The sequence below is a fragment of the Rattus norvegicus genome, chromosome 6, assembly GCF_036323735.1.
Source record: "Rattus norvegicus strain BN/NHsdMcwi chromosome 6, GRCr8, whole genome shotgun sequence".
Taxonomy (NCBI): Eukaryota; Metazoa; Chordata; class Mammalia; order Rodentia; family Muridae; genus Rattus; species Rattus norvegicus.
This window is the reverse complement of record NC_086024.1, coordinates 14,818,780-14,842,194: the sequence shown is the minus strand read 5'-3', so window position 1 is coordinate 14,842,194 and position 23,415 is coordinate 14,818,780. Positions and strand designations below refer to the sequence as shown.

Genomic DNA, 23,415 nt, shown 5'->3' with positions numbered 1-23,415 from the left:
CTAGAGAGTGGGGTTGGGGGTGGGGGTCTGGGCCTTGAGAAGCCTGGGAGCCTAACCCTGGGCCATCAGGTCCCCTGAGAAGCCTTCATCCTGACAAGGCTTTTACTGCCTCTCACCTGCTGACTCTGGAACAGGAATATTTTGGCTGGCTCAGGTGTCAATCAAATCAGAAAGAGCAGAACCAAGTAAGGGGTCTGAGGAGTGGGCAGGGATCCGTTTGTTCATCCAGAAACTCTCCATTAACCTTTCTGCCCTGCTATTGACTCCGAGAGGCTCATGACTGAGTGGGCAGTAACAAAGAACGCTGACCTTCTCCTAGTCTTTGCTCATGTGACATAAAAATATTGCTTGGAAGTCTGAAGACAAAGAATTAGAGGGACTTGAAATTTATACTGCACCAAAGACAGCACTCCCAGCTCTGTGGTGGTTGTATGCCCTTCATTCTAGCACTCGGTAGGGGTAGGCAGAGCCAGGTGGATCTTTATGAATTTGAGGCCAGCCTGGTCTACATAGTAAGCTCCAAATCAGCCAAAGCAACCATTAAGAGACCCTATTCAATAAGCTAATAATGTTGAGCATCAGAAAGATTCCCTCAGCCTTCCTTCCAGTTAGTACAGTCCCCTTCCCCCAGGGTGACTTCTGTCACCCAGGACTCATGTTCCCCACCCACACACTTCGCCTAAACAGCACTCCTTGGATGTTCTGTGACGTCTGCTCATCTCCTCAGCAAGTCTCCTAGTGTCCTACAGTTCCTTCTTACTCTGGAGTAACTATGGCAGGATCTCTTTCCCCACTCAGCTCCGGGGGGACACTGAAGTCAGTTTCAGCTTTGAGAGTATTCTGAATAAAGTCGCATGCCTCTTCTTGGTCATGTGCTCACTCATTCATGTCACACACACACACACACACACACACACACACACACACACACACACACCTCAATCTTAATTTCACCAGGTTGAAATGTATCTTTGGGGAATAATCAAAAGGTCTAGGCCTGGAATTAATGAGGTGATCAACAGAATAAATAGACTTCCCTTTCTCTGCGGAGGTATGAAACAGAAAAAAAACAACAACAACAAAAACAAAAAACAAAAAGCAAACAAACGCTATGACATGCTCACTGCTACACCTCCTCCTTCCCCAATCAAAACTCGTTCCCCTGGCGTACTGTTCTGTTCCTGTCCTTTGCAAGATATTATGTGTTGCTCATTGAGAAGAGCGTGCTCTTTGAAAAGTACAGTGTTCTGTATAAATGCAGGGCGATGTCCTCGTTATCATGATTACTTCTGCAGGGAAAGAAAAGGAGGGGCCAGAGAAGCTGAAGTTCCTCCTCTAGCCCCATCCCTCCTGTGGCGTCTGCTAACTGATCCGTGGGGCGCCTCAGTGAGGTGTCGATAGTCAGGTCCGACCAGAGTATTGTCTGAAGACATCAGGAATAACGCAGGCAGAATGATTCAAAAAGAAATCAATCGTCCTAAAAATAGCAAAGAGAAGCTCCCAGGATAATGCCTTCGTGTGGGAAAGAGGACTGACTGGTGATCTGCACTGGAAGTTGAGTGTTTGTAAATGTCTATGTAGAAAGGCGAGTCTAGGTAGATCAGCTTTGAGGAGGGACGTGCAAACTGGATAGACTTCCACATTCAGGCCTCTCAGCAGCCTTGGGCAACGCTCACACTCTGCTAGCACCCACACCTTTCTAGAATCTTGCAGGGAAGGCAGAACACGGGAAGGGTCCACATCTGATATAAGAAGAATCACCCAGGAACTAGGCATAACAGCACCCACCTGGAATCCCAGCACCGGAGGCAATCAGCTCTCTGTGAGTTCAAGTCCAGCTTGATCTACACAGGGAATTCCAGGTCAGCTGGGCTACATAGTGAGATTCTGCCTCAAAGAGAGGCGAAGAAGGCAAAGAGGAGGATGACCCAGGAGCATGGTAGTGCGTGCCTGGAATCCTACCCAGCACTCGGAGAAGATGATCCCAAGTCCTAGACCAGCCTGGGCTAAAGAGTGAGATGATGTCTCAAATGAATAAGTAAATTCATACGGACATACAAATAAAACCAACTGATAAGTGAGCAGATGCTATTGTGCGGCTCTCTCTGAGTGTGAGCTCTTCAGAACTCTGTCCCACCAGACTGCCGCTTACACAGTGGCTGCTCCCTGGAGGACTGCTATAGCTGTCCCAGTGGCAGTGTTCTGAGTAGGATCTCAGGTGCTGCCTGTACCTAAGCCACACTAGCAGACCTCCCTACCGATTCTCTGAGAATCCAAGGTCGTTTTTAGTCAGGGTGACACAGTTATACTGTCTATCACCACATAAGATTTTTCCTACTCTGACCCCTAAGGGTGTCAGTGTTGCCTACTTTGTAAAAATAGCCGACCGGAACTGGCATAGGTAATCCAATGAACAAGCAAGACGTAAACATTTTTGATTTGGTTGGTTTGGGTTTTTTCTTGAGTCAGGGTTTTTCTGTGTAACAGCTCTGGCTGGCTTTGAACTCACAGAGATCTGCCTACCTCTGTCTCCCAAGTGCTGGGGTTAAAGGCGTGGGCCACATTGCCTGGCTATAGTTTGGATTATTTATATTGGTAAGAAGCAGGATATGTGGCTATTTAGTGGGTGAGGGTTCATGTGTATATGTGTGTTTCTGTGTATGTGTGTGTGTGCTCAAGTTGTCCACACTGGCACATGTGTGTTTGTTTGTATACAGGTAGGACAAGGTCTGGTGTCATTCTTCAGGTGCCATCCACTATTCTAGCTATTCTGTGAGTTCTGGGGTATGTGAGAAGCTCAAAAATATAAGATAGAGAACAATTGAAACAATTGGTGAAGATACCTAATGTGGTTCTCTGGCCTACACACGCACACACATACACACACACACACACACACACACAGACATACACACACACAAACACACAGACATACACACAGACATACACACAGACACACACAAACACATAGACAGACACACACACAAACACACAGACACACACACAAACACAAACACACACAGACACACACAGACACATACACACAAACACAAACACACACAGACACACACACATATACAAACACACACACAAACACACACACAAACACACACAGACATACACACACACACACAAACACACACACACAAACACACAGACATATACACACACACAAACACACACAAACATACACAAACACACAGACATACAAACACACACATACAAACACAAACACACACAGAAACACACAGACACACACACAAACAAACACAAACACATAGACACACACACAAACACAAACACACAGACACACACACACACAAACACAAACACACAGACACACAAACATACACAAACACATAGACATACACACACACACAAACACACAGACATACACACAGACACACACACATAGACACACAGACACACAGACACATATACACACAGACACCCTTTCACACAGCATATATACACATGTGCACACACAAATACATGTACACACATACACAGATGCACATACATGCACACATACATACAAGTACACACATGTACATATTTTCAAGTACACATGCCTGTATACATGCACATGCACATACACCTTCAGCATGCAGCAGTGTAGAGGCAACACGCCTTCTCACAAAAACATGGAATCAGATGAGTTAAAGAAATTATTTGCGGGGTTGGGGATTTAGCTCAGTGGTAGAGCGCTTGCCTAGCAAGTGCAAGGCCCTGGGTTTGGTCCCCAGCTCCGAAAAAAAAAAAAAGAAAAGAAAAGAAAAAAAAAAAGAAGTTATTTGCCCAGCAGCCTAACTTTCCCAAAGGACAAACCCTGCTGTTATCTGGTTTTGCTCTGTGTGGAAGAAGATGGTAGGTCTGTTCTAGGGATTAGCCACTGCAGCAGGGAGGTGGAGGTGGGCAGGTGGGTAGCCTGCCAGGTAGTCTATGCCAGGAAACATGGCTGCATTGGTCCTAGAAAGCCCCCAGTGACCTGGGGTTTGCCAGGGACTCTGGGACTGGAGCAACAGAACATCCAGCATGGGTAACGAGGTGACAGCCAGGGAGAATTTCTTGTCAACAGTTCCCCAGGTGACTTCTTATCCTCACACAGGGACATCCACAGGCGTGGCCTCGCTGTTGCCAGCATTTTGCTGTGAACAAGCAGCATGGGTGACAATTCACAGGGCTAGCCCCTGTACCGGCAAGGACAAGCAAACCCAGAAAGATGTACCTGCTCGTCATAGGGGTTGAAGGCAGACTCAACTCCCACTCCCCCGCCCCTCGTTAACGTTTCAGACCAGGCGTCCAACTCAGGGGTGCCTCACAAAAGAATTTGATAGGAAGATGTGACACCTCATTTTAAATTCCTTCTCTGCATTCCTGAAGTTGACGGAGTGTCGGGAAGGGAGACTGATAAAGTCCCCTGTCCCCTCCAAGTGGACTAATCAGACGTGAAGTCTTGGCGAGAGATAACCACGGAATAGCAGAGTCAAAATGACATCACATCAATTCCGTTTCAGATCCTGTCCACACTGGTGCCTATCACTGCTCTAGGTGGCTGCACCCTCGACACACAAGAGGTTTGTCAAACCAGGATGTCTGCCCCCCCTTGACCCTGGAGCCGTCACTCTGGGGTATGCTGGGAGCACCGTCATGATGTGTGAGTCACACACAGTAAGGGGAGATCCCTCCAGAGGTGAAGCTGTGTTGTATGCTCTCCTCACAGGATTTTAGCAGGAAGTTCTTACCATGGGCATCAAAGACAGGGTCAGAGTTGGCACCCAGATAAGGACAGTGGCAGGTCCCCTCAGAAGCAAGTGGCTGCCATTCGACCCTTACCCACTGGTTTGTAGAGAGAATTGAGTCTGTGTAGTTGAAGGATGGGTGAAAGAAACAAACGACACCTTGAGCAGGTTTGGAGGCCATAATGAATGCCTATCAGTTTAATTATGGCTCCATCTTCAGCTGACACGGTTCTTTCCTCTTCGAATTAAAATATCCAAGCAACTTGAAATGGACGAGTAATGAATTTTTCATGTTCTGCGCCCTGCCTCGCCTCCTGGCTCGGGGCACGGCTACCACCGCACTCCGAGCTCATCTCAATAGCTAGTCAACATGGCGTGCGAGAGTCATCTGTGTGACACAGATAACTCGGCAACGGCACCACGTAAATGAGATGCATAGCGTCTGGATGGCGCAGAAGATAAAAGTTCTCCGAACTTCTTGTTTAATTTACAGCCACGGATTTCCCTCCTGTGCTTAAGATTTCAAAATAGTAATCACGTTCTGAAGAGGACATGTCCCCACTCCAGGTACTAATATCAATATGTAAAAGAAAGCCATTAACTAGATGCACCTCTCAGCGGCTCCTATTATATGTCAACAAGCTAACTGAGGTGATAAAACAAACTGTTAGTGGAAATTTAATTACTAGCCATTGAGATTTGGGCAAGAGCTGGGAATTCTAGACTCATTACTCTGGCACTGGAGACGGCTGGAAGCAGCCATCCGCCTGGAACGAACATTTTTAATAGGTGTTTTCCTTCTCTGGGAACCATCGGTGCACCGAAGGCCACTCGGAAACTTTTCAAAACGGGTCCTTCCGTGATTGCAGGGGTAACATGCAATGAGGGCCGGAAAGACGGAGAAAAGCCGTGAAACCATCCAACGACAGCACCTCCAGGTAGGCGCCTAGGGCCAGTGTGGGGTCTTTGAGGTCATTTCTGGAAACGATTTCTGGGTATTTAATTGTGTCAGGTTTCTGGCCCATGGCCACTTCTCCAGCTGGTGTGATGAAAATTTATATTATGATACAAACCAGAGCACTGCCCTCTGTAAAACTGGCCGTTCCTGCTCCCTTCCTCTAGATGTCGGGTCTAGACCAGTCTTGATGCCCCACCCTGGGTACCCTGAGTTGCACTGCAGGCTCCTTGTCTCCCACTGAAACCCCAGTCATTTGTCCGTGGCGTGTGTGTACACATGGTATCCAGTGATTGGCTGGGTGTAGGATAGATGCCAGCCTCACTCAGATTTCACTTGGGAGCTGCCATGCTCCAAGATCTAGATAAAAGAGGTATCAAACCATACCAGTTCTGCCCAGCCCAAGTGCTCTATAGAGTGTCTGAAGAGTATTAGTGAGCTCACCATCCCAAGGCCATGAGCCTCAGGGGATTGATGACATCTTTTTTCAGCCTTGGCATGAAATTCAACCACCCTCTCAGTTTTTCAAAGAAAAGCCATTCCTATGAAGTTTTGTGTGTGTGTGTGTGTGTGTGTGTGTGTGCGCGCGCGCGCACGCGCGTACGTGTGCACGCGTACGTGTGCAAGTGCATGTGTGGTACATAATTGATAGATATGTGTGTTCAGTATGTTATGTGTGGAAGTCAAAGAACAAAGTCAGATATCAAAGCTTGCCTTTTGCCTCATTTGAGACAGGGTCTTTTCTTTGAGATCTTCTCCTGAGATTACATTCGTGTGCTACAATGCCAGCTTTTAAGTGGGTCCTTGAGATTTCAAACTTGGCTCCTCCAGCTCGTTCGGTAAGAGCTTGTTTTATCCGCTGAACCATGTCCCCAGCTCTCACGTGCAGTCATTTTAAATTCAGGAAATCTGAGGGCTGGGAAATGAAACGTGTCCATTGAGGGGATGCCTGGGCCAGCCAGCCCTGCTCAGCTCGGTTCTCTCCTCCCTGGTCCAGAATGTGGGATGCTCCCAGCTCCTCTCCCCACACTGTGCTGAAGACCTGGGTCAACTCTCTGAGGGAACAAACACTGACAGGTCCTCCCTTCTGGCCTGGAGAGAGGGCTTTCCAGAGTGTGTCCAGCTCCAGCGTTAAACTGAGGCAGAGAAATGGGAGGCAGATCACCTGAGGGAACTGGTCCCCACTGTAGAGGAGAGCACTGCCTCCTAGCAGGGACTTGCTCATCTAGAAGTCTCCTTCCAGAGCACTGTCCTCAATGCAGGCTGTCCCTGCGAAGCTATTGCAGCCATTTTGGACCTCTTCATGACCAGGTCTTAATTCATGGTAACTGACTCAGAAGCTATAGGGTAGGACTTGGGCAACAGAGCTCAGAAACCTCCCAAGTAGTGCAGGCTGCAGGCTGCAGGCTAGACGACCATGGTAGGAGAACTCGGGTTACAAGAAGTCCTTAAGCAGCCATGCAGCAGCTGGGCTGTCTTAGAAACCTCCAACTGAACCTATGTTTTAGTGAAATAAATGATATCAAAGCCTGTGTGCATGTGCATGTGTGTACACACATGTGTGTGCATGTGTGTATGTGAATGTGTGTATGTGCATGTGTGTATGCACATGTGTGTGCATGTGTATGTATGTATGTGTCTGAGTGTGTGCGCGTGTGTGTGTTGTACATGAGTGTGAGTGTGTGTGTGTTGTGTGTGAGTACATGTGAATGTTGCGTATGAGTGTGTGTGTTGTATGTGAATGTGTGAGTGTTGTGTGTGAGTGCATGTGAGTGTTGTGTATGAGTGTTTGTGCATATGTATGTGTATGTGAGTGTGTATGTGTGTGTTTTCTTGCTTTGAAGCAGGATTTCACATACCCAGGCTGGCATCAAGTTCCCCGGGCAGCCAAGGATGACTTTTTATATCTAGCTCTCCTGCTGCTTTTATATTTCCAGCACCGGGAATGCCAGCATACCCCACCATAGCTGGTGTCTGTGGTACTGGGATTGCACACAGCGTTTCATGCATACGAGGCAAGCTCTCTTCCAACTGAGCTGCATGGCTAACCTCTGGTCTATTCGAATCTGCTGGCTGGGTTTTCCAGCCTTGTTAAAATAACAAACATGTTGTTGTTGCTCCCTTCTCCTTCGAGGGGAAGGAGGTGGGGAGCGGGGGCAGGGAGAGTTGGGCAGAAGAGAATTTTAATTTTCTTGGCAGGTGGTTAGAACGAACTGACATCTTAACAACCCAAATACAAAGGACGGCAATCCTAAGGCCCTGCCACTGGGGAACTCTGATAAGGGAAGGCGGCTGTGGCTGCGCTGAATTAATGCCCTGGAGGAACTTGACCAGCTTAGACAACCCTCTGACCTGGTCACCTAGCTGCAAAGCCTCTGCCACAGCTAAATAAATGGCTTAGCCAAGCCCTTCCTGGCCAGGATGTCTGGTTTACCTGCTCTGTTGGGAAAGCCCACAGGAAGACTAGGACGTGGGAACCTGACTTCACCCTTTAAAGCAGGGGCATGCCTACCTCCATACCTGTCCCTGATGGACGCTTCTGCCATGGTGGTGGGAACAGGAGTTTCCGATCAAGTCCTGTGAGTCTGCACAGCGACTGCAAGCTGTTTAGTCTCTTTGTGTTTCCTCACCGATGTGTTAGGTGCCTACATGGACAGGAAGAATGTGGAGAAGAGGTACCAGGAGACAAAGCTTCATCTTGTACCTATCAGTTCCAAACAGATATATTATACTCTCTACATAGATTTCACAGACCAACACGAGAGAGAAGTGGTTTGAGCCTTCAAGGGGCGTACAGTCTATAGGTGTCCAGGAAGAGCTATTGGAGCGCACTGTAAAGTGGAGGGTGCTGTATAAAATTGAGAGCCAATGGCTGAAGAGACGGATGAGAGGTTTAGGGCCCCAGCTACTCTAGGCCAGAGCTGGATTCCCGGCACCCCCACATCAGCACACAACTGTCTGTAACTCCATTCTAGGGGATCCAGCCCCTCTTCTGGCCTCCAGGTGCTCAGGTGGTCATATATGCAGACCACACCCGTCACATTACAGAAAACTTCGTTTAAGCTGAGGTCTGCTGATATCATTGAAAGGAGTTTTATGAAGATGGCATCCTGGGGCAGCTAGACTATTTAAATTTAACGCGGGAGACTAGGTCAAAGCAGCTGGCACGTGACTATTTTGGTAACACCGTCCCTGACAGGAAAGGAGCCTGGGGAGATAGCTCTGTAAGCAGGTAAATCACTCGGTATGCAAGCCTGAAGACCTGGGTGTGAATCCCTAGATAAATCTGGACAGTAGCGTAGAAGCACACATCTGTCATTCCAGCCCTCTACAGTGAGATGGGTGGCATAGACAGGAGAATCCTTGCAAGATCACGGACTAGCTAGCCTGGAACACACAGGCGAACATCATGAATCGAATCAAAGAGGAGGGTGAGGGCCAGTACCTGAGGTGGCCCTCTGACTTCCACATGTGCACCGTGATGTGTGCACCGTGATGTATGCACACCCCTGCACACATGACACATGAGTCTCTTTTTTAAACAGGAAACATGATTTACTGTTTCTAAAAGTTCTGCAGCCGTTAAATTGTGGTGCACACCTTTAATCTTAACACTTGGGAGGCAGAGGCAGACAGATCACTGGGAGTTCTCGAGTCAACCGCTCTACCTAGGGAGTTACAGGCCAGCCAGGGCTGCGTAGTGAGGCCCTGTCTCGAACATTAATTAATTAGTGAATTATGCCACTGAGGCTTTGCCAATATAACCGGGTGGTATGCCTTTGCCTCATCACAGATCTTCATGAAGCATGCCTTTGAAAGTTTCCACATCAATGAATGACACAATTGCGTCCATTTCACAGACAGGTTATCTCTGAGTCAAGGAATAAAGGAGGAGCAGAAGCCTAGGAAGAAAGCTCCGGAAGGATACTGCGGTGTCTGAATCATCTCTGGCTGGCGTTCCCGGGCCTCACCAGAGGGCATCCTTCCCCTCTCTTTTCCGTTTCAATCCCCAGAGACTAGAGTCATGAATTAGATGCTACTTTACATCCTCCTGTCTTCTTCACGCTGCCTGCCTGCTCTGGGCCTTCAGGCAGCTTCTTGATATTCTGGTCTCAGCTCAGCAGTCACCTGCTCAGAAAGTTTCTAGGTTCTCGCACCTTCCCCTGCTCCTCTCTACTCAATGTTTCTGAGTTAGGGCCTCCATAGGGCAAACCCGTCTGATGCCCTCATCTCATTTCTTTATGTACTGTCCTCTATATAAGTGGGACCTGTAGAAAAATATGTCTGGGCCGCATTCACGGCCCTGCCTGCTGTGCTTGGAATGGCGACAGGCACATAGTAAGTGCTCAGTTAAAACTGAGCTGAATAACGAATAAAGTTGCCCTCTCTGATACCTGACAACAGTGAGAGAGGTTCGAAGGGGAAAGGAGTGCAAATTTCAGTGCTCACGCCGAGGCTCCCGACCTCAGTTTCTCCTCTGTGAACTCAGAGCTACGGCCACAAAAGGACCTGAGGAGAAGGATGCTGGGGCGTGAGGGAGAAACGTGGTGGAGGTGCTTTGACAAGTGACAATGCGAGTTAAGTGGGGAATGTTATTATCTTCTGCCATCTGCCTGACTCTAATCTTTTCCCTCGGTGAGAGGACCTATTGATTGTGGCTTGCTGAAGGAAACTCTCACTGTCTAATTACTGCCCAGCTCAGCCTGTCACCGTGTCCTCTACAGTCAGCACATCCTGACACTGACCCCTGATGCCACAGGCCCTGCATGCAGCAGACCCAGCACTCTCCACTCAGCACAGAGGGGCAGCTCTCCTGGGATCTGAGAGGTTGCTCTGCTTTTGGCAGTGAGCTAAGTCCCTGCTAGGTAGATTGACTGGGTAGGGAAAGCCAGAGCTCCAGTGCTTGCTGAAGCAGACAAAGGCCCAGAAAATGCCACCAACTCCGGAGGCAGGGCCTGCAGCAAGCAGGGGGGTATCCCATGAAGACTCAGTAAATAGGCATCTTGAACCCCGGCCACCAATAGAATATCCCTCACGAACTTCCTCTGGCCTGGATGTAAGGAATGAGAACAATTTCCTGTACTGGGAAACGACCATAATTACTAGCTGAGGGGCATGATTGATCTACGTTCAAATGTTGAAATGGCAGAGAGAGGAACTACAGCCACTCCCCACAGCTCTTGGACCACACTGATATCCACATCCCTCACAGAGCCCTATAGAACTCTCTGCTCCGTCTCCAGTACTATGTCTACCTACACAGCACCATGCTTCCCACCATGAGCTCAAAAGCCCTGGCTATTGACTTTAAAGTAACCCCAAAGGCTTTAGGTGTGTGTGTGTGTGTGTGTGTGTGTGTGTGTGTGTGTGTGTGTGTCTACTCGTCGGTGTGTACACACGCACACATGCACACTTGTATGAGAGACAGAGACAGACAGTTCTAAGTATGTACACATAGAGGTCAAAGGGCCACCTTGTAGGTATTGTTCCCCAGACCACTGTTTGTCTGAAACCAGGTTTCTCTTTGGTCTGGAACTTGGCGGGCTAAGCTAGACTTCCAGGGGTTTGTTGTTGGGTGAAAAGCTTGCTCCCCAGTGTTCTGCTTTTATGTGGGCTCTGAAAATTGGAACTCAGATCCTCAGGCTTTCAAGGCAATCACTTTACCAATTGTCTTAGTGAGAGGTTTTTTCCTTTTTTTTGCTATGAAGAGACACCATGCCCACAGCAACTCTGTAAAGGACAATATTTAATTAGGGCTGGGTTACAGTATTAGAGGTTCAGTCCATTATCATCATGACAGGAAGCTCATGGTGGGAAGCATGGTACTGTGTAGGTAGACAGGGTTCTGGAGAAGGAGCTGAGAGTTCTACATGTTGATCTGCAAGCAGCAGAAGGAGATACTGTGTAACACAGTGACACTCCTCCAACTGGGCCACACCTCCTCCAACTGGGCCACACCTCCTTCAACTAGGCCACACCCCCTCAAACTAGGCCACACCTCCTCAAACTAGGCCACACCTCCTCCAACCAGGCCACACCTCCTCCAACCAGGCCACACCTCCTCCAACTAGGCCACACCTACTTGTGCCATTCTATTCGAACCACTACAGGCGGGGCCCTCTCAGACCCTGAAACCACTGTTAGGGTTAGAGATATGGTCATGGGAAGCAGGACGCTTGTCTAGTACTAGTAGTCCCTTGGATTGATCCAAGTATTGGAAAAACAGTTGTCTTAAAGAATTAAATGAATTAAAATGAGTAAATGAAAACCTCTGTCAGCAAAGTAAATAAATAAATAGGATTTTAATTAAGAAAATGAGGGTATGCTAGAGAATGTGTATCAGGTGTATATCTGTGATTTTTGTCTTGACCCCTTAGGAAATAAACAAATCAGGTGAAACTCAGGCCGGCTATTACACATTTAGGGGCCTGGCCTGGGCTTGTTGAGTGACCAGATGAGTCCTAACCAGGGCTAGCAAACGACCTGAGGCATCTCTCTGCCGCAACTTGTCGTCAGCCACAGACTCACAACGTGCTCTAGTATTGTTATAGTACGTTACTCTTTCCTTTAAAAAGATTCTTCTTGTGTAACATCTTCACGTGCCTCTCCAATAAATCTAGGAAATGGCTAATTTGGTGACTGGGGAGGCCAGGGTTTCATAGACATGGGTTTCTGTCCAGGAGAGTAGAATCTTAGAGACGTAGTGCAGTAGTTGATGACATTTCTGGTTTTGTTTTTGAAAGGTGGCTTCATTACCTTGCCAATAGGCTGGATTTAAAACAGACTAAAGATAATCTTCCTGTCTTAAGTAGTTTTACAGGTATTATCAGACTCTCTGTCTCTCTGTCTCTCTGTCTCTCTCTCTCTCCTTCTTTCTCTGTCTCTCTGTCCCTGTCTCTCTGTTGCTGTTGCTCTCTCTCTCTCTCTCTCTCTCTCTCTCTCTCTCTCTCTCTCTCTCTCTGTGTGTGTGTGTCTGTGTGTGTGTCTGTGTGTCTGTATGTCTGTGTGTGTGTGTTGGGTTGGGGATTTAGGGTGATGGAGTGGGTGTCATTTGTTTGTTTGAGACAGGATCTCATATAACACTATTTTCATGATGTAACCCAGAACTCACTTTGTAGCATAGCCTCACTTTGAACTTCTGTTCCTTCCACTTCTACCCCTAAAGCACTTAAATGGTAGGTTCGGCCACGTGCCCAGCATCATGCCTGGCTCTGAGAGAACTTGTTTAAAGGTACTAATGAATTAGAAAGAAACTGAGGAATGATCCAAATCAAACAACTAGGGGAAGGGAAGTAACTGGAGAGTCAACAGTTGCTTTGGCCTTGAGGGCATTTGCCAAATCAGATAAACTTGGCTTCTCCAAAGCGTATTGTTTTTATAAGAGATATATATCTTACATAGAAGAGTTTAATTAGGGGTTGGGGATTTGGCTCAGTGGCAGAGCGCTTGCCTAGGAAGCGCAAGGCCCTGGGTTCGGTCCCCAGCTCCGGGAAAAAAAAAAAAAAAAAAAAGAGTTTAATTAGGGCGAACCTACATAAGAGACAGTGCTCCTCCCAGAAACCATAGCTTGACAAATAAAAATCCCAGTGACAGGTGTGGGACACCCGCTCAATTTTATGGTCAGGGAGGTCCTGGATGTCCCCAGAACAATATAGGCTATTGATCTTGGCTGTCTAGCAGCACAAGATGGTCAGATCCCATTTCTGAAAATCCTGCACACTTCAGTCATGGGACATAGACCGAGCTGGAGTTGATGCTGATCAGGAAGCGTCCTCCTTGCTGCCTAGCTTTCATAGTTCTAGAAAGTTTGGTATGAGCTCTTGGCGGGCTGGGCACCCCAGGGGTGAAGACACCAACAGTCTTACCTGGCTGTAAACCTCACAAATGACAATGACCAGCATGGCAAGGTAAGTACAATAACCGTTCGGGGTAAAGCTTGGGTTTTGATTGGATCTAAGGCTCTCTCCACAGGAGGATGCATATGTCCAAACCTATAGATGTGGCCAAGAAGCCAGGGTTGGGGAACTTACAGGGCCTAGAAGTTCATCAACTCCTGCTAATCTACTGAGTGGCTATAAAATCACACTGCTCTCTAAATTCATGTCTGTATCTCTATAGCCATAGATTAGTGTGCACTAGAAGGTGGTTAACACAGAAGCTTGCCACCTGCCAAAGGGTAAGAAAGAGTGTTGTCAGGCCATTCATCCACAAATATGATGTGCAGATCTGCCCTTCCTCCCCAAAGCTCAGAGACCATGGCAGAAAAAGGGACAGAAATGTCACAAGAGCCAACGGTCAGAGAACCTGAGTGAAATAGCATTTCCTTTCTTTTGGGGTGGGAGCAGGGGACAGTGTTCTGAGTCATCAGGGTTTCTCTGTGTAGCCCTGGCTATCCTGGAACTAACTCTATAGACCAGGCTGGCCATGAACCCAGAGATCTGCCCGCCTCTGCCTCCCGAGTGCTGGAATTAAGGTATACTGGCCACTATTTCCTGGTGGAAATAGCATTTTCTGCTGTCTATTCTTCCTGTAATGATCTCCCTCCTTTTTTGACTAGATAAATAAGCCAGGGACTGGGATGTAGCTCAGTGGTAGAGAGTTTGTGTAGCATGTGAAAGGCCTGACTTCAATTTCCAGCACTGGAGGGAAAGAAGAGAAAAGAAGGAGGGAGGGAAGAAATGAGGGAGGGAGAAACCACAGAGAGTGTCTTAGTTAGGGTTTTATTGCTGTGAACAGACACCGTATCCAAGACAAGTCGTATAAAGGACAACATTTAATTGGGGCTGACTTAGAAGTTCAGAGGTTCAGTCCATTATCATCAAGGCAGGAGCATGGCAGCATCTAAGCATGAGAATTCTAACTCTTCATCTGAAGGAAGTGGAAGACTCACTTCCAGGCATCTAGGACTAGGGTATTAAAGCCCACAGTGACTCATCTACTCCAACAAGGCCACACCTACTTCAACAAGGCCACACCTACTCCAACAAGGCCACACCTCCAAATAGCGCCACTCCCAGGCTAAACATTGACAAGCCACCACAGAGACTTAGGATCTATTGGAGTTCTTCATGTCTCTGAACCTCTCTCTGAGGTTTAATGTTACGGTGGTCGTGTTTACTCTTGTATGTGTATGACCTCCTATGTCAGGACATGATAAAGAGAAAATCTTAAAATCAGATAGAGAGAGAAAAAGTTATTTTTAAAGGAATGATTCTTCGTAGCAATGGCTTTCCACCACTCCTCCCAGCAACAACAGAAATTAAGAATAACTTCAGTGAACTGAAGAAACACACTTGGCGTGCTTCCTTAAAGCCTAGATTTAGAAAAACAAGTTTCAGTTGGTCATAGCAGAGGCAGGAGGATCACCAGTTTTGCCCCTCTATATAAGGCTCTGAGTTTCCTTTCTTTTCACCTTTTGTATTTTAAAAAAGGGATTAGGGTGGAAGTGTGTTTGGAGACAGGGTGTCACATAGCCGGACTAAACTCCCTACACAATCAAGAAAGGATGGCATTGCCTCTCAGTTCCGTGCTTACATCTCCTGAATGTTGGCATCGCAGGCAGGTGGCACCATGTGGCTGGCCCAGTTCACAGGGGAGCAAGCGCCTGTGTGGAGGACACCTATGGAAGCTGAAGAGGTTGTTCCTCAAGTACTAGCTACTTTTTTTTTTTTTTTTTTTTTTGCGACAGTTGACTCTTATTGGCCTGAAATATATCCCAGAGCTGGGATTATAGGCAGGTGCCACATGACTGGATTTGTTTTTGTTTTTGTTGTTGTTGTTGTTGCTGCTGCTGCTGCTGCTGCTGCTGCTGCTGTTTCTTTGTCTTTTGAGACTAGTTTTCTGATAGCCCTGCTGTCCTGGCTCTGTAGACAAGACTGGCCTAGAACTCATGGATCAACCTGTCTCTGACTCTGAGTGCTGGGACTAAAAGCATGTGTCACCCCCTATGCTAAGCAGAAACCCCTATTTTTTATACCTGGCCCCATGACAAATGAACGTTCTCAGAGAGTAGAGTAGCTATCCAGGCTTCTATTCAGATAAAGTCAACAATTAACAAAGCTAAGCATCTGACCTAAGAAGGTAACAAAGGGTGAGGCTGGAGAGACGGCTCAGTGGTTAAGAGTACTGACTGTTCTTCCAGAGGTCCTGAGTTCAAATCAAACAACCACATGGTGGCTCACAACCATCTGTAATGGGATCTGATGCCCTCCTCTGGTGTGTCTGAGGGCAGCAACAGTGTACTCATATACATAAATAAATGAATCTTTTAAAAAAAGAGAAGTAACAAGGCCAGGGTTATCATTCCCTTATTCTGCCTTTGGAAGGAACCCAACTTCGGACATGATTCACCAAGTCAACAGAGACTCCATTCCTCCCACGCCACTGCCTGGGCACTTCAGTCTCGATGCTAATCGACTGTGCGGTGCTTAAAACAAAACTGCACTACTCCCTTGGACCTTTCGTTCTTGGCCTGGCTGATGGTGTGACTTAATGAGCTGGGAACGTGCTTTGGTGGGAAGGGCTTGTGAAATACAGAATGCTGGCCGACTGGCATCAAAGGCCACCGTCCTTTGAGGGCATGGTGGAAAGAGGCCATTGCCCATTAGCTCCTGCAAACATTGCTGTCATTGCCAGTAGCCCTGAGCCAGCCATCTTGGAAGGGTGAACTTAATGAGACATACTTGAGTGGATCTCAGGTCACGGTGATCTCCGGGTCTCCCAAGATGCCTGTTAATCTGTTAATTTGTGTGTGTGTGTGTGTGTGTGTGTGTGTGTGTGAATCTATTTCTTTCCCTCTGTTACTCTGTACACTTAGGGGTTTTGATTGGAGGTAAAATTCTTTTATTTTATTCACTTTTAATTAATTTTTAAATTTAAATCCCTATGGCAACTTCCCCTCCCTCCTTGAGGTATGATTCTTAACTCTGGCTTCCTTTAGAACCACCTGGAAGAAACAAAAATGCCCTGTTGAGTGGGTCTTGCCGAGGCTGATGGGGTCAGGATGTCCACCATGAGGTCCTGTCTGCTGCCTGTTCCCAGGCTCCAAAAGAGACCTTGATGCAGTGAGGGCTTGAACTCTGGGCCTCTTCTGGGTCTGCAAGGCCGTGTTCCCAGATCTGAAAGACTGCACCCCTGGCCTCAGGATGCAGCACAAATGCATTTTGTGAGTTGTACCACAAATACCCAGAATGCAGCATATTGACCTTGGTCAAAGCCCTGTGATGGTCATTACCCATACTGCTCCAGTCACCACAAAACTCCCTTGTGGTATCAGAGGCAGGATGTGGGTCTACAAAAGCTTTTTGGTATTTTAAGGGGAAATTAGACCCAAATTGATGAGCCCATGTATACACTTAGATACATAATTCTAATCCTCAGGATGTATTACTTCCGGTAAGCTTAGACTTTTCAAAACCTACGTTAACAAGGGTTCTTAAACTCTTCAACCTCCCTACTAGCTCACCTGTCAAAGGTAGAGGGAAGGAAAGGTTAATAGGAAACAGGGATGTGAGCCTGTTTAAAAGTCGTTCTTCAGGGTAATTCCTATCTTCAATGTCAGGATATCAGCAGTGTCAGGGGCTTGATCCAGAAGGAACCCTGAGGCTCTGCTGAACCAGCACAAGTTCATGGATGCCACAAGGAGCAGCCAGAATACCACAGGTGTGTTTCTCCCTGTGAAGTCGAGACAAGCAAAGATCAGCAAAGACCAGTGAAGCGTTGCAAGGTGAACCAATGCAAGAGCGTCCTCTCAGTCTTTGTGGGGTTAAATTTACATCTTCCTAAACACCACCTGCCCTCTCAGCCATCACCTCCAGCAAAACATAACATGCCCTTCATCAAGGCAGCTTCCAGAAAAGCACCACGTGTCTGCCTCAGCAAGTCATTCTCCCATAAGGCAGCTTCCGGAAAAATATGACATGGCACAATAGAGTCTCCAAAGAACCCAGAAATTTTCACTTCACTTCCATTTTTATTTTTATTTTGTTTTTTAATTTTTTCAAGATTTTTCAATGTGTGTTAGTAGTTTGGCCTGCATGTATGTCTATGTGAGGGTTCCAGATTCCTTGGAACTGGAGTCACAGATAGTTGTGAGCTGCCATGTGGGTGCTGTGGCATTGAACCTGGGTCCTCTGGAAGAGCAGCCAGTGAAGCCAACCTCTGAGCCATCTCTCCAGCCCCTATTTCCATTTCAAAAAAGAAACAAGACAGGTCCTGGAGTATAGTTCCGTGGTAGGATACTCATTTAGCATGCGCAAGGCCCTGGTTAAATTCTCAGCACTACAAAAGGAGAATAACTAGAAGAGAAGAGAAGGTTAAACAGTCTGGCAAAAGTGGTCGTGGGAGAGTTATGGGGTTGAGAGTCAACCTCAAGTTGTGTATCCATCACAGCCACTTGGCCCAAGGACGGCCGGGTCTCCTGGAAGGCAAAGATAAGGTTACCCAAGGCAAACCCACGGTTGGATCACAGGCTGCGAAGATCCCCAGAGAAGGCCTCCGTCTGGTGGGAGCTGACTGATGACTGCTAAGCCAGGGGCCTCCTGTGCAGGAGGACAGTGCTCTTGCCTAACACACGTCAGGGCTGCCAGCCTCAGTTGGTATTTTACAGTCCACTAATTAGGCCATTTTAACTAATTTGTTTGCATTTTGTATGAGCAAGTTGGGCTTTTGGATTGACTAATGTAATTGCAGCTGGTTTCTGCCAAACACAAATTACTCGGTCTGGTGTGGGCTAGAGAGAAAAGCAAATATTTAATAGACATCAATACCCTTGTAGCTTTTTAGTGGCGCCTTTCCCCCCTATGAAAGTTGAAATAATTTCTTCACCATCTGATTGAACTTTCATGTCAGAGAATTATTTTTTAATCATTTTTTAAAAAAGTAATGAGGCAAAGGCTTTAGTGCCTCCGTTGGGGTTTATCCGATCCATTTACCCCTAAGCTTGGGAACCTCGTAGGATTTCCATTTTAGGCCAGCTCCCCACCATCTTTCCATTTCAGCTCTTCCAGCGACCACCATGCATTCTGCATCATGGATGGTCCCTTCTAGCAAGGACCTGAGGGACCACCTGGTGTGGCAGCTCTCAGTTCAGATCCCTGGACCAGCAACTTCAGCCATGTCTAGAAAGATGGCATCTTTAGGTTTCCTGAATCAGGACCTATGGGTTGTCAACAGCAAGTTTGGTTTTTTCTTAAAACTTTGCAAGGGATTTTCATTCATGTTAAACCTGGAGTAGTTAGCATTGGCGTGCTTCAATCATCCCAGTTTGCAGATGTGAGGAATGAGACCTGGAAGAAGTTTGTACTTCAGGCCAAAGCATTCACGTGTGTGAGTTCAGCACAGTGACGCCTCCTGGTGAGCTCACCAATCAGGGGTGACTGAGTGCGTGTTGGGATGAATGGATGTCTTGGAATTCTACTTTACCCCCTGAGAATGTTCTTTTGTCGTGGATATGGGTGTAAAATAAGGGGTTTCTTCCCAGGAATGGTGGTGCATGCCTTTAATCCCAGCACTAGGGAGGTAGAGGCAGGCAAATCTCTGAGTTTGAGGCCAGCCTGATCTACAGAGGTAATTATAGAACAACCAGGGCTAGGCAGAGAAACCCTGTCTCTAAGAATCTACATAGATAGATAGATAGATAGATAGATAGATAGATAGATAGATAGATAGACAGACAGACAGACAGATAGATAGATAGATGGATGGTTGGGTGGTTGGGTGGATGGACAGACAGACAGACAGATGGACATGGGGATTTCTGGCTTGTGAGTAAGAACACAATTGCAACTCAAATATACTCAGTGCTAATGCCTGGCCCTTAGGAAGATGGCAGCCCCTTCCCTGTTCCTAGCCCAGTTGCTTGACCAGGTCCCAACCCCGCTAAGTATTGTATCTGTTGGTCTCAGGTCCTGACACTGTCTGAGGTCAAGCTCTTACTTGACCAGCAACCTTAGCTCAGGGAGTAGATGGGGAGAAGGGGGCTAAACTCTGATCTATGAGTAAGAGAGAAATTTGAGGAGAAATTGCCTGAAAGGTGGGTGTGGTGGTTTGAATATGCTTGGCCCAGGGAGTGGCACTTTGAGGAGGTGTGGCCTTGTTGGAAGTGTATCCCTGTGGGGGCGTCTCCAGCTCCCTATGAGACAGTGTTCTCCTTCAGATCAAGATATAGAACTCTCAGCTCCTCCCATGCCACGCCTGCCTGGACACCGCCATGCTTCCCACCTTAATGATAATGGACTTGAACCTGTAAGCCAGCCCCATTTAAATGTTTTTCTTTAGAAGAGTTGCCTAGGTCATGGTATGTGTTCACAGCAGTAAAACCCTAATGAAGACAATGGGTCAGTATGTGTGGGTGGGTGGGAGGCTAGTTCCACTGAGACCCATGGAGGATTTTGGCTGGAGATTTCATACTGTAGTGCTGGCTTGTAATTCATGATTTGCAGTAAATTAACCCACAAGAAGCCACCACATGAAGACATCAGTCCCGCTGGGCCAAGCTGTGACCCACTAGGCCAAGGAATTTGGAGCAGGTCTCCCATTTTACAAACAAAAATATCTGCCCAGAGGAGCCTATAGGAAAGTGAATGGGTGTCTTCTGGCTTCCTGATGTGGGGAAATACTTTGTATGTATTTCTTCCATGTGCATAAGGAGATAGGGGAAGAGAAAAAGGTGAGCAAGTGGGGAGGGGCACCTTTGTTCGTGGTCCCAAGTCTTCTTAAATTTTAAATGTATTTATTTATCTTATCTGTTTTGTCTGCATGTATGTATGTGCGCTGTATGTGTGCCTGGTGCTCTGGAGGTCAGGGAATCCATGGGATTGAAGCTACAGACAGTCGAGAGCTGTCCGGTGGGTGCTGAGAATTGAACCTGGGTCCTTTGGAAGGGAAGTCAGTACTCCTAACTGCTGAGCCACCTCTCCAGCCCAGCTCAGCCCTTCTTAGAGCAACTGTTCCTTTTGCCACGTACTCCCTGGTGGGTTTCTTGTATTTAGAGTCTCACTTTTAAAATTCTTTTCTGAGATGTAGCTGAATCAACCCAAGGATTTGTACATGCTAGACTAGTACCCCGAGCTACGTCCCCAGTCCTCAGATTTTTGAGACAGAGTCTCACTACAGAGCTCAGGCTGGTCTTAAACTTACTGTGCAATCCTGTGTCTGCCTCCTGAGTGCTAGCATATGACACCTTGCCGACGTAGAGTCCGGTTTCTAATGATGCTGTTGGCCTAGTTTTTCTCTCTCGCAAACCACCTGCCTGCCTGTACAGCACTGTCCAGACCCACCCAAACCTGCGGATGTTGACTTAAACAGTTAGGCCTGTACATCAGTGCTTTTTACAAAGGTTTCCCTCAGCCCAGCAGACAGTCTGACCTTCTGTGACCTTCTCCAAGGCGGTGTCCTAGGAGAAGACTGTTGCAATGGTGTCCCTGCTCCTGTGGAGTTACAAGTTAGCCCACAGAAGTGAAAGCGTGTCAGCGGGCTGCGCTTCAAAGGGCGAAACGATCTGTGGAGACAGTGTGACGTCAGAGTAACACAAGTGACTCCAGAGGCCAAGTTAAACAGGCTCCTGGCTGGAAGTTCAGAGGAAGGTGCCCTTGTTGAGCAGGAGCCAGCTATGGAGATGTGAGGAAAAAAGCATCTAAGGCAGACTGATCTGCTCGGAGGTCTGAGGGCAGAGTGGATCTGTGTGTTCAGAGATAGACCAAAGACCACACAGGCCGGCTCACCTGTCCTTGAGATCAAAACCTTACTGAAGGAGTTGGGGTGATCCCACTATGGTGTGGACAGCATCCTAAGTAAGCTCTTTGGGTCTGTTTATGGTCAGGGGAAGCTAGTAGGTGAGACATTCCATTCCGTAGAGGGCACCTGTCCAGTCCGTCAGATCCGTCAGATCCGTAGAGGTAGGAGCTCTCTGTTGTCCTGGTTGCTTAGGTTGTTAATGAATGCACATTGGATGTGGATAGGAATGAGCAGTGCTAGCCCGAGGAATGAGCCCGCCTACTCTCGGGATGAGCCAATCAGCACAGGAGGATCTGTGTGGCACTTCTGCTTCTGCTGACTTGGCCCTCTGCTCGCAGCCTGTAACCGCGCTCTGCCTTGCTGCCTGCTAGGAAGGATAAGGCTTCTGCCTCTTCTCAAAGCCCATTCCTGGAAATGGTGTTAAAGCACTCTCGTTTGCGTGTTCACAGCCCTGGGTTTTATCCAGTGACTTGAAAGAATAAGCAATAAAACTCATCCGACTTGGCCTCTGAAACGTTTTGCCGTTCCCTTCTCATGGTGTTTGCTCTTGTAGTACCCGCCCTAGTCCCACTGGTTAGCTGTCATCTACATTCCATCACAGCCACAGCACATGTATCCTCTATAATCTAAAACAGGATTACGCTCTCTCAGGACAGGGTCACACGGTAAATATTTTAGACCTTACTCAGTCTGTAGTAGTAGCCAGAAAGCAGCCCCAAGCCTAAGGAAATGGGTGTCAGGGCTGTATCCCAGAAAGAGAGTTCATATCTCGGGGTGCCTTCACAGCTGGCCATGAACCAGAGTTTGCATAACCTCTCAGTGGTCTAAACATGGTGTGTTACCGCAACACCACGATAGTGGGACTACAGATATGACGCAGAGAAGCATGACAGAGAGGCTGAAGGCAGAGAACAGAACATGAAGCCAAAGGGGATGGCAGACTGAGTGTGAGTTCTGAGAGCCTCGGCAGAGAGTTAAGCTAAAAAGTATGTGAGATACTATTTGATCAACAACAGACTTGAGGCCAGATATCCAGGGAAGAAATTGGGGGGCAGAGGAAGAAAAAGGTTTTGTGGAGTAAAGAAGACCAGAAGATGACCAGAAAGGGCTTGACATTTGGGGAAATGGATTCAGGCTACACTGCTTGTCACCCCCACATGCGTGAGCTCTGGGCCACTTGTCACACACATATGCCTGAGCTCAGGGTGTCTTCTTGTCCCCATTGTTCCCAAGCAGCTCTCTGTGTCTTTCTTCAATCTTGCCCTTAAGATGTGTGGCACACAGCTGGATGCTATTCCCAGGACTTGGGGCAGAAGCCTACTAACAAAGAATTCCTTTATATGTGCTCAAGGTTCTGTTGCCTGCTTCCCTCTCCTGGCCTGGCTGCTGTTGTCCCTACCCTGCCCGGAAACAGGGTGGTGAACTTGCTGTAGAGCTGTAGCTGAGCCAGGGCCCTGACCACACGGAACTTGCTACTTGGTAGCACAGAGGCTGCAGAGCCCGGGGTAAGTACTGGGTGGAGAGAAATGATGTTTCCAGCTGTGGATAAAGGGCTTCTTGGAGGAGTGGATGCTTCTTGGAGCCTGACAAAGGAGCTGGGTGCCTAGGTGTGGGTGAGGGCCAGACAGGAAGGTTTGGAAAGTGTTGGCCAAGAGACCAGCACAGGAGAAGCTAGGGAAGCACCAGGGAGGCAGAGGCAGGGGGATCTCTGTGAGCTGGAAGCTAGCTTGGTCTACAGAGCGAGTTCCAGGTCAGTCAGAGCTACATACAGAAAAAATTGTTCTGTCAACAACAACAAGCCAGAAACAACAACAAAAAGAAAGAGAGAAAGACAGACAGAAGGGAGGGAGAGAGGGGGAAGGGAGAGAGAGAGAGAAGAAGAAGAAGGAGAAGGAGAAGAAGAAGAAGGAGGAGGAGGAGGAGGAGGAGAAGAAGAAGAAGAAGAAGAGGAAGAAGAAGAAGAAGAAGAAGAAGAAGAAGAAG

General features: G+C 47.6%; 2 long non-coding RNA genes across 6 annotated transcripts in view; one reads left to right on the top strand and one right to left on the bottom strand.

Moving 5' to 3' along the window:
• LOC120103471 (uncharacterized) overlaps window positions 1-8,116 on the top strand; it is a 28,288-nt gene extending 20,172 nt beyond the window's left edge. Inside the window, exons 4-5 of one of the 3 annotated variants that reach the window (XR_005505665.2) lie at window positions 4,518-6,536; window positions 7,897-8,116. This is a non-coding gene — a long non-coding RNA (uncharacterized LOC120103471). Of the gene's footprint in view, window positions 1-687; window positions 6,537-7,896 lie in introns of all 3 variants that reach the window. The other 2 variants (XR_005505664.2, XR_010052465.1) reach the window with 2 other exon arrangements.
• A 6,336-nt stretch (window positions 8,117-14,452) lies between these two features.
• LOC108351167 (uncharacterized) overlaps window positions 14,453-23,415 on the bottom strand; it is a 29,218-nt gene continuing 20,255 nt past the window's right edge. For all 3 annotated transcript variants that reach the window (XR_005505660.2, XR_005505661.2, XR_005505662.2), the window contains one exon: window positions 14,453-17,370. This is a non-coding gene — a long non-coding RNA (uncharacterized LOC108351167). The remainder of the gene's footprint in view (window positions 17,371-23,415) is intronic.